The 12,227-nt window shown below is 34.3% G+C and overlaps 1 pseudogene; it reads right to left on the bottom strand.

Annotated features, from left to right (window-relative positions):
* Positions 1-1,357: 1,357 nt before the first annotated feature.
* LOC121223948 (uncharacterized) lies at positions 1,358-1,458 on the bottom strand (annotated as a pseudogene).
* Between the last annotated feature and the right edge of the window lie 10,769 nt (positions 1,459-12,227).

Genomic DNA, 12,227 nt, shown 5'->3' on the forward strand with positions numbered 1-12,227 from the left:
CTGTATCGGAGTCCCAAACACATTTACAGAGGCTTAGAAGAGCATCGGATTACACAGGAACTAAAACAAGTCTGTTTATGGACTAAGAATAAAAATTGCTCGTGTAAGTGAGATACATGGCCGTGTGGCTGAGACACATTCCCATGTGACTGAGGTACACAGCCATGTGGCCAGACCGTGTAACTTATTAACCCATGTGACCAAATTAAAACATTAAAGGAGAAGGAAAGACACATCCGTGTGGTTGGCATACACGCCCATGTGTGATTGACTAATTTTCCTAAAATGGGTCACACGGTTGTGTGATGAGCCTATGTGATCCACCCCAAACCGTGTGTCACAAAACTTGCCTAATTTCCAAACGGCACATGACTGTGTGAACCGCCTGTGTGCTTGCTCGTGTGGCTTAAAACCACTTCAAAACCTTATGCGCAGTTATGAAAATTCACAAAAAAATCACTCCAAAATACAAATGTTTAGGAAGTCACACCTTATTACGAGTTTAAACGCACCAACGAATGATCGATTCCCACCGTTGAACCAAACTAAAACTTGATTACAAGGTCATACAGATCATTCCTCCTATATGAATTCGAATTGAATTTAGATGTGCAAAGAGACGAACCTCCTTAAAATGGAATTTGACAACATTGTTGAAATCAAAAGAAAGAAAAAAACTTAAAGAACAAAGGAGAAGAAAAAAGGAAAGTGTTGGAACAGAGGGACTTTGAAGTCAAAAGGCAAAATCTCCAATTGGGAAAAATTTGAAAACTAACATGAGAGGAAATAAAAGAACGTGTGAAGAATTTTGGGAATTTTCTGATTTTTCTAAAATTTTGAAAATAAAATAAAAAATAAATTAGAAAGATTTTTAATAAAAATTTAACCTATCAGAATTTTTAGAATTGAAACAAAAAACAAAAATATTTCCCACATTGAAAACACGAGGACTTGAACCCAAGACCAAAGGTAAGCTACCCCAAAGAGCTAGCCATTGAACCAGTAGACTCATTCTGGTCCTAAAATGCGAAAACCAACTTAACAGTCCCACCGAACCACTGAACCAACCAACTAACTTGATTAATTCTAACCCTAATTTCGGGGCGTTACAATCTACAATTTAGGGGCACTACAACAGAAGACCTTAATCTACACTTAAAATAGTTTCTTCAACTTTGTGATACTTTTAAATATAACAGGGTCACTAATGATGCTATTCGTCTTCGGTTTTTCCCCTTCTCCTTGATTGATAATGTTTTTTCTTGGTCAAACTCGCAGACACCTAGGTCTAACACGGCTTGGGATGAACTCGCTTGAAAGTTCTTATAGAAGTTTTTCCTGATTAGCAAAGTAGTCCAACTAAAGGAGAGATTTTTCTAGAAAGATAGAGGGAGAAAGTTTTTATGAGGCATGGGAACGTTTCAAAATTTTGATTCAAAAATGCTCGTACCATGAATTTTTTGAGTGGATGCAACTGTAGGTTTTTTTATAATGGGTTGGATACAAATACATAATTTGGATTAAAATGAGTAGCAGGAAGAGCCCTTATGAACAGAACATAAGAGGATGCATACGAGATCAGTGAGAACATTGCATTAAACTCCTGTCATTGGCCAATTAAATGCTTATATGTGGCCAAAAACCTACTATGGTCAAAGTTATCTAGGAGGATGATAAGTATCAGCAAATAGTGGATAGACTTAACCGTATTGAATCTGCTTTTATTCCCTCTATGCATGGAGGAGATAAGCCACTTTTACATTATATTAATAATCCTATCGATGATATAAACTATTTTGGGAATAGGGGTGGAAACCCTTATTTGAATACATACAATCCTAGTTGGAAGGATCACCCAAACTTGAGATGGGGAGGAAACCAAGGAGGAGGTAACAATTCAAATCAAGTTAAAGATACTAATTACCAACCTCCTTATTTGCAGAAGCCTCAGGATAGGACCAAACCAAGTGACCATACTATATGTGGTTAATGACTGGACAGAATTGAGGGAGAAATGCAGTCAATGAGAACTGATGTCAAACAGATGTAGTCTGAGTGCACCAATTCAACAAGAACATTGACTAAACTCGAGGATCAAATGAGCTAATTGATGAGCATGATGTGTGACATCAAAATAAAAATTTGCACAGGGATTCCCAGCAACACGGAAGATAATCCACAGAGAAAAGGTAATGAGCATGTGAAAGCAATTGCGCTCCGATCGGCAAAGTACTGAGTAGCCTAGAAACCACTACTCCGGAGATAATTGCGGAGAAGAATGATGATCCTCAAGAAGTATTCCTAAAAGCAGAAGATGAGCTAGAACCAAAGGAGGTAACCACATCGGCAGTGGAGACACAGAATGAACTAACTTCTAAAGAGTCTATAGGTGCAAAAACCCCATTCCCTTCAAAACTAGAAGAAAAACAAAACCGGGATTAGGTTGAATTTGTAAGTTTTCTAAACTTTTTTAAAGCATTAAATTTTAAACTACTTTTAATTGAGTTAATTTAAAAGGTTTTAAATATGCTTATATTTTAAAGGTAGGAGAACAAGTTACTTTAAATGCTTCCTGTAGCGTGACTATTTTAGGACAAGTACCTCAAAAATTGAAAGACACTAGAAGTTTTACTATTCCTATAGAGATAGGGATCATTCATTTTAATAGAGCTCTATGCTATCTAGGAGCTAGTATTAACTTAATGCCTCTATCTATTTTTCAAAAACTCAAGTTAGGGATCTAAAAACTACTCAAATAACATTACAGTTGGTTGACAGGTCTTTGGTACGTCCAAAAGGGGTACTGAAAGGCGCGTTTGTCAAAGTGCAAATTTTTATTATGCCCGCAGATTTTGTGGTACTTGATTTTGACGAAGATCGTGAGATACCAGTCTTATTAGGAAGACCCTTCCTGGCTACTTCTAGGTCCATCATTGATTTAGAGAAAAACAAATTAACTATGAAAGTCAATGGTGAGACAGAAACGTTTAAATGTGGTCATCAATCGAGCGAGGAAGATATGAGGAAGTTAGAGGAGCAATGTAAAAAATTATTTATTTGTAACGTCCCTGGGTCAAGGGACACGCTTCCTTTTATGCATACAAAAAGAATAAACATGTTTAAGGAAAGAGAAAAATGAGTACAGGAGGAATGGCACAATGGAAGATGGATCAATACCGAGAGAATAGGAAAATCCTCCATTAGTGAATTGATGACACTGTCGAATGAATCCAACAGTAAAACTTAAAAATTAGTTAAATTGCTACTTAAATTTTGTAAATTTTTTTATATTTAACCAACCACGTAGTTTAGATTTTGACTTTTATTTGATGTAGGTTCATATCTATTAAACTAAGCCTTATTGGATTATATGTTTTGATATAACAAATTAAAGTGTTTCTGAATAAAAAGTAAAGTTTAGAAATTTAATAAAATCAAGTTGAAAAAGTTTCAATTGAGTTAAATATTTTCAAATATGTTTTAACCATTTTCAAACAAGTCAGAACTGCTCCAGGACAAAAAGTATCAATACTTTTTGTCTAAGTATCGGTATTTTACAAGATATCGATACCCCTCTAATAATCGATACCAAATTGACATTCTGCCATTTTCAAACCCCTCTTAAAGTATCGATAGATTTCCTAAGGTATCGATATTCCTGGTCCAACGGTAACTGAAACCAGCATTAATTACAGAAAATATCGATACGCTTTTAGTAAGTATAGATACTTGTTGCTGCAGGTGAAGTTAATGACCTAGTATTTTATCCCTAATGGATACATTCACTTTTAGAACAGCCACAACAATTGGAAATCCATTAGAGGGTATAAATACCATCTTTCAAAGGTTTAGAAACAACAAGAAACATGTGCAAAGCTTAAAGATCAATCAAAACAACCTAGAGCTTAATTCTTTCGTACCTTTTCTTGTAAAAACTTGTGAGCTTTCATTGTATTTATTTAGCTCAAGTGTTTTGCTTTATCTTAGTGCTTAATTGGCAAAAATCCTGATCTTGTAAGGATTATATCTTTGTTTGCTTGTTTGCTTCTCTTTGAGAAAGGGTTTATTCTTAAGGTTTGGGTAGAAACCTTAAGGGAGTTGTATATTAAGATTTTAGGGTATAAGTCTTAAAAGAGATTGTAAGGTTAAATCTTGTCCTCAAAGGTTTCCAAATTAGTGAATTTGGAGAAAATCCTTAGTTATGGAAATCTAATGTAGTGGAGCAAGCTACTAAGGTCAAACCACAATAAATCATTGTGTTCTTTGCTGCATATTTTTCTTTGCTTCCACGAAAAATTTTAAAGGCCAATTCACCTCCCTTGGCATTTTCGGTTTGTTCCATTGATTCAATAATATCTAAACTGAAACGTCCTTAAAGCTAGAAGATTTTAGCCGAAACAAAGTCAGTGTCACAACATCAACCTAGTAGGTCGTGACATAGCAAACAGTTTCCTTCAGGCCTCCAAACTGACGAACGTGTCACAATATCAGTGTACTGCGAAGGATGTCATGACACGAAACCACTGTGTTGCGACATCGTTACAATTTTTGTAAGGTTAACCTAACCCATTCGTGCAACCCGGTGGCTTACTCTTTATTTAACCCAATTTTTAACACTATAAAACCCAATTTTATAACCTAAAACCATATCTACTTCAAGTTAAAACACCTCTTAAGCCTTAATCCCTCAAACTCTCTCAAATCTCTCAAAACCTCTTAAACCCTAAACCCTTAATTTCTTTAACATTATATTTATTCTTCACAAACTCTTCAACCATATCCAGGGCAACAAGGATTGGGAACATCGTGGACAAGCAAGGAATTCAAACGAACTTTGACTATATATTAAAGGTTAAGGGTTCCTCAATTCAACTTTTTACTGTTCTATTGAATTGTTTGCTTAGTAAAGTATTAGGATTGAAATATCATGCCTCCTAGAAAAGTTAGAAGAACCAATGAACCCACACTATCAACAGATCCAAACCCCCCTAATTTCACAAACCCAATTATTAACTTTAAGGAAAAACCTTTATCTAAGTGAGGGGATTCAATCCATTAATGGTTTTGTGTAAGGAAATATGGCCTTCAGTTAGATACCATAGGTGGGAACAGTCTTGGATGATCCTAAAAGAGAATGTCATGGTCTTCATTGTTCAAGAATTTTATGTGTCTTTATGAGACCGTAAGTTTAGAAATATTGAAGGTCGTATGTAGGATATGGTACTTATACAGGGGAAGGAAACGCGAGTAACCCCTCGAATTACTTGCGATTTTTATAATGCTCCATATTATGAGAACGATTTCATTAATGAAACTAATCTAGAATACTTTAAAGATATAGATATGGATAGTATTATAAACTTTTTGACTAAAGGGAGGGGTGAATGGAAATATCGCGCAAGTACCAATATCCCAATATCCTTTCATCAATCAATCATGTTTCCTAATGCTAAAATTTGGATTCAATTTGTGTGCAAACGAATAGTACCTAATTTAAATGTTTCTAAATTTAATAATTTTAGAGCAATGTTACTCTATTGTATTTTGCAGAAAAAATAGGTTTGCATCGGTAAATGGATCCACCAAAACATGAAAATATGCATTGGTGGCCAGAAGGTGGGAGTTTTCTTTCCCTATCTAATGACGACCTTATGCAAAAAGCTAGGTGTACCTATGATATCTACTGAGCAACTGCTAAATTCGTCTAAAAGTATCAACGGAGAAACCTTGTTCCAACAATACATCGACCTGCAAACTAAACAAATAAAAGATTGGAACAAGCGAAAGCAAGAAGTGACAGCTACACCAGCTTCATCTCAGAGGTTGACAAAATCTCAACAAGAAGTTGTGAGAGTAGTAATCAAAAGCTAGATTGGATGATTCAGTGGATGCAGGAATCAAGACCAATTTTTGAAGAATTTTCTAGGCTAAACAACATTCAGGTTCCCAATTATACACCTGACATGTTTGGGCCAACAAATATGGAGCAAAAAAAAGAGGGGAAAGAAAACAAGGAGGATGACAGAAGTGAGGAGATGGATTTTGAAGAAGATGATTGAATATTTTTTTATTATTTTTTGAAAACTTGAATTAAGTTTTGGATACTTCTTGAATGTTAACTGTGTAAAAGTAGGACTAATAATAGTTATTCTTTATTGATTACATTTTTTTAAGTTTTCTATATAGGAACCCAACACGAAGGAGACACAAACAATTCCAGCTTAACGCAGTCAAAGGAGGAAGCACACATCATTAGCAGTTGGAGCAGCCACAATCAATCAGGCAACTTCTCTCATTATCTTTTTATGGGCTACACATTAAGGACAATGTGTCAAATAAAGTGCGGGGGTAACATAGAAAATTGGGTTCACATTTTTACATTTTCTTTGATTTTTCTAGTCTTTTGAGTGCTCGAGCTTGTAGAAATACAAGTGATTGGTTAGAAGCATTTGCATAGGTTGCTTATGGTTATGAATAAGTTTGGCATGATGAAAGGAGATTTTAAATTTTTTATTATTAGACTCCTAAGTTCTATATGTTAAATTGTAAATAGGTATTAAGTCATCATTTGTACCAAGTGATATAGAAAATAAAAGGAAACAAGCAAGCTAGTATAAATGATAAATGGTTGAATTTGTGTTTGTTTGGTTGATTAAATTTGTGCATGTTGAGATATTTAGGGATGACCTAAGACATTGTTTAGAACACATCCAAAGCCAAAAAGTTGTCATATTTATATTTCACCTTTAGTACCAATTCTTGAGCCTGTTGACACTTTTTGATGAACCACATTTCAAGCCCCGAGCTTGAAAATGTCAATTTGTATTTGCTCTTTTTCTTTGGTCTTGCACTGCACGATTATAGACGTTTGGCCATATGTATTGAGGGTTCAGTAGATACATCATGGAAAAGTTTGTAAAAATAGAGTGAAATAGGAAATATTAGTGTGATATGTGAATTAGAGGTTAGCCTAATGTACGGAACAAAAAGAAAAATTCCAAAAAGGAAATTAGTACAAGTAGAAAAGGTCCTAAATTAGCAAAAAAGCATTCATGAGTGAGATATATTAAAAAAGAGAAAAGTGAAAAATTCACAAAAGAAAGAAAAACTCGTGCATTACTACACAAAAACTCATAAGGCTAGCCATAGTTACTATGTCATGCTATGATTTCCTATATATAGAGAGACAAAGAGAAATAAGGTGGTGAGCAGGTAAGGGTCACTAAGGGGGAAAAATAAGAATCAATACGATGTGCCAAACTATTTTCGTGTTTGTAACCCTTTTTTATGCTTACTGTTCTTGAATTTCATACCTATCTTAAACCTTAGATCGTTACAAGCTAAAAAGTCCTGCGACCTAAAATATCCTTATACATGAATGGACATCATACTGAATATATGCATAAATGACTATTTTTATTCTGTTTGGATAATCAAAGTACTTGTATGATCTATTGATGGATTTCTATAGGTGAGACTGTTAATATTTGTATACTTTGTAATGTACTGAACTTCGATGTTTATGGTCAAAAGTGGTAAGTCAACTACTCATCATGTTAAGATTGTTTGTAAGTATGAAATGTCTAAGCCGTATGCTCCGAAGTCAGTACTTGTATCATATTGCCTTATGAGTCATCATTTTATTGTCGTTGTTTATGTTTCTTGAGGACAAGCAATGACTTAAGTGTGGGGGAGTTTTATCTGCCGTAATTCGATGTAGTATATTAAACTAGTTTTCGCACTTAAAGAGCCTAAATACAAGCATTTTTGTTATATTTTAATTAAGTTTATTTAGTTTTACTTTTATCTATTAAAATGTGCGAATTGACTCTTTTATTGACCTTAAAGGCCAAATGGGGCCTAATGGAGTATTTTGTAAGTGTGCAGGAGACCATTAGAAGGTATTTTAGGCTAATATTGGATGCTATGTCGCAACACGAGAGGCCCGATGTCATAACATAGAGAGAAGAATGGAGAAAGTATGAAACCACCTTCAATGTCATGACACTAACTAAGGGTGTTGCGACATACCCCTAAAGACATCTCAAGAAGGAGTCTACTGACTTCTATGTCGAAACACAAGTCTTGGTGTGTCACGACATTGACTTTGGGATAGAAATTAAACATGAAGCATGGGCATTTTGGACCGCACAATTGAACTTAAAGCTCGAGAACGTCAACTAACCTAGGGTTAAGGACGACAACCACCTAAAGGCTACAAATAGGCTCCTTTGGCACATGTTATGGACACCTTTCCATCAACCTAGTTTCTTTCTTTAGATTTAGTTTCGTTTCCTGTCTTTCTTAGGTTTTCTAAAGTTTAATTTATTTGTTCGTTGTTTTCTTTTAAGAGATCTGATTTGTGAAGACAATAAACTTCTATGGATTCGTGTTATTATTTATATAAATCAGGCTTTTCTTAAACTCTCCACTTCGATTCATTCACCATATTTTATGCTTCCATCTATTCCATATTGTTTATGAAAGCCATAATGAACTAATCATTCTATAAGGGATTAGCGAGTGAAGGAATGATCTATTAACTGTTTTGTAGGGTTACTAAATGGATCAATTGTTTGGGAAAGGAAAAGTGTGAAACAAACTCTAGGCCTGACAAACCTAGGAAGTCATCAAGGTGGGATTTAACCCAAAATTGGTATTGCCCATCTGTGAACACCTTCACCCCCAAACCAGTCTGGAATGTGAGGTCGAAAGATAAGTAGTCCTTGCTGACTCGTTAGGTTAGTGGAAGATTAGAGGATCTTGTTAGGGTAGCGACTAGCTAGTTCATGAGGAACCCAAAATGAGGATTTGCAAAGCAACGTAATTACCCATCATCAGATTTGATTCCTTCTAATTTTTCTATCTCTTGAAATTTAGTTTTCTTTTATGTTATTCTATTTTATTATTAGTACTATAAAAATTCCCACAAATCTCTTATTTACATTTTCGTATTATAACTTAATTAAAGTATTAATTAGATCTTTTAGCGTGTAGATTAAAATTGATCCAGTTTTCTCCTCCCATGGGTATGATCCTCGGAGCACTCACCCACTCCGTTGTAAAGTTATATTATAATTAGACCCGTATACTTGCGGATACCGCCTCATAATTGTAACAACCCGATTTTTAGCGGTAACAAAACAGTGGTTTTAGGACTACAAATTTTCATCATATCGACTCATAAATATTATTTTTAAAATATTTATAGATTCAATATAGTCGTATTAAAAGTTGGTTTAGAAATATTAACGTTTAGATAGTTAATTAAAAGAGAAGGACTAAATTAAAAAGGTGCAAAACTTGTTAATTAATGCATTTAGGTGATTAAATGGTTTAATTATTTATTGAGGAAGGACTTAGGATAATTAAGCCTTAATAAAATTAGTGGGACGACAAATTAAAAAGAAAATGAAAAAAATAATAGGTTAATGGTAAATTTGTAATTATAATAAAATTAATTAACAACTAGTAAAACAATAGCTTTCTTTTTCATTTTTACTTCCTCCATAACCGAAAGTATCTTAAAATGGTGGTTTGAGAATCGGCTAGGCATAAAAACATTGCATGTAAGTGAATTTCCTCTCCGTTTCTTGTAATTTTTACATTTTTGATATCGTTGCAGCTAGGTCTAAATAGCCTGTACCTTCGTTTTTTATTCTGTTAAAATTTTTGGAAATTTCCATTGATGAATATTGAATGTTTTTTATGAATACCATGTATTTGGAACTTTGATTATGTTATTTGATGATTTTGTAAAGTGATTTTTGTAAAATTTTGATTACAGGATTAAATTATGAAAATGTCAAAATATTAGAGTTTGATGGTGAATTTGATATTGATTGGGGGCTGTTTAAGGGCCTAGTATATTTGGATAAACTATTTATTTGAGAAAAAATGGTTAATTTGATGAATTTTGAGTTAAGGGACTAAATTGTAAAAAATTGTAAAAGTTTGGGGTAATTGTATAAATTCAAAAAATAAAAAGGGCATTAATTGTAAAATGGATTGGAAATGAAATATTTTCTGATAAATAAAGAATTTTACATTTTAGATCAAGATCCCGTAGATACTCGTGGAAAAGGAAAAATTACAGAATAACCCCTGTAGTTCTACGACTTCTACATTTTGGTCCAAGTAAGTTCGTACGGATTAGAATTTAATATTAAAATAAATTATTGAGTAGAATAACATGATACATTTTATGTAATTAGTCTAAATTGTTGATGATGAATGGTAATTTGAGGATTAATATTGAACTTGATCTTCGACTTGATTTGAACACGGGTTAAAGTACGGTTGGGATTTGGTGTGAGATGGTGGTTTGGAATGGAGATGGCAGGAGTGGAGATGGTATTGGAGGGAGATAATTGTATATTGCCTAAGTAAATCGAGGTTCAGCATTTGTTGCGAACTCTCGTGTTATACTTTCTTTTTGGTGTGCTGGTTGGATTAGCTCTTATGAGCATTGGTGTGGTGGAGGGATTGGCTCGAGTGAGCATCTTGTGTGTTTGGTTGGACCGACAATGTACTTCTATCCGTAAGCCGTTATTTGAGTAGATAATCTCTGTAAGTTATCTTGTGGGGTATCTCTAATGAATTTATCATATATATATACTTGGGATTTGAATTTTTTTGTTATGAATTACCATTTGGGATTGTGGATGACAGGAAATTTGCACAGTTGTTATATTATTGTTTATGAATTGTTGTATTCACTTCGGTAAGATTTATCGATTTAATACGTCAAACTTACTAAGCTTCATTGAGCTTACTTGTGTTCAACTTTATTCTTGTAGATACTCAAAAGGTTGGACGATCGGATCAACACTCAAGTTACACTATCCAGCTTATTTTGATAGCTTTTGAACACTTATTTCAGATTATGTGGCATGTAATAGGTGATTGATGATATTAATGTTTTGGATATGTAAATAGTTAAGTATGAATTTGGTTGTACAAATTGCTTGGTATGATCTTCTTTTGGTACTTTTGGTTCCTTATCATTATGTGTATATGGCCATTTGTTACTTGTTGGAATGGTTAAAAGAGTATTGATGAATTGGTTGTTAAGTAGCTAAGATATGGTATGTTTGAGTTGGTATTGATAGGTGATATCTTAAATGAATTAATAGGTTGAATTTAATGTTATGTTTTGATATAAATGTATGTACACTTGTGGTACCAATGAGGTACATTGGTTAGGCACTAAACTAGGTTGATTGTGGTATGTTATGGCATGATTAAAGTCTATTTTGATTGGTAAATGGTTTGCTTAGGTTCCAAGTCGCTTAAAATAGTATACTTGTTGATTAAGGCACATTTTAGGTCTACTTAGCCATGCGACACGGCCGTGTGTCCCCTGTAGGTTCAAGGCATGCAAGTCAGGCTATTACATGGCCTAGCACACGGGCATGTGAGATCATTTCGAGGGGTACACGACCTGGCACATGGGCGTGTGGCTTGGCCTTGTGACCAAGTCAATGAGTTACACGGGCATGGACACAGGCTGGGACATAGTCGTGTGTCCCTATTTCAAATGTCCACACAGCCTGAGACACAGGCATGTGTCTCATCCGTGTGAGTCACACGACTTGGCCACACAACTGTGTGACCCCTGTAGTCTAAATTTTGCAACTGTTTCTTAAAATTTCCAAATGTGTTCGATATAGTCTCGGATTGTTTCTATAGTATTTTTAGGGCCTCAAGGGCTCGATTAAGGGAAATTATGAATGTATTTGAATAAAATTTAATTGTGTTTGTATTAATGTATGATTTGAATGATTTACTATTCTGTTGGTCCAATAATGCTTCGTAACCCTATTCCGGCGAAGGATACGGGTTAGGGCTGTTACAATAATTTTATATTTTATGGCAGTATTCACAATATAAACTTTAGTATGTCTGAAGGCGGTCACTAAGCCTACTCTGATTGGGGCTAAATCGAGTACCATCAAACTAAATGTTGCTACAAATAATTTTATGATCAAGTTGAACATAATTCAAAGGTGCAACAATATGTTCAGTTTGACGCGTTGCTAGAGTTTTGTGACATATTTAAGATTAATGATGTTACTGATGATGTCATACACTTACGGTTGTTCCCACTTTCTTTGAGGAGCAAAACAAAACAATGGTTGAATTTACTTCCATGGGGTTCTATCACAACTTAGGATCAGATAACTAAAAAATTCCTGTTGAAATATTTTCCATCGACCAAAACAACT

This window comes from Gossypium hirsutum, chromosome D11 (genome assembly GCF_007990345.1).
Source record: "Gossypium hirsutum isolate 1008001.06 chromosome D11, Gossypium_hirsutum_v2.1, whole genome shotgun sequence".
NCBI classification, from domain to species: Eukaryota; Viridiplantae; Streptophyta; class Magnoliopsida; order Malvales; family Malvaceae; genus Gossypium; species Gossypium hirsutum.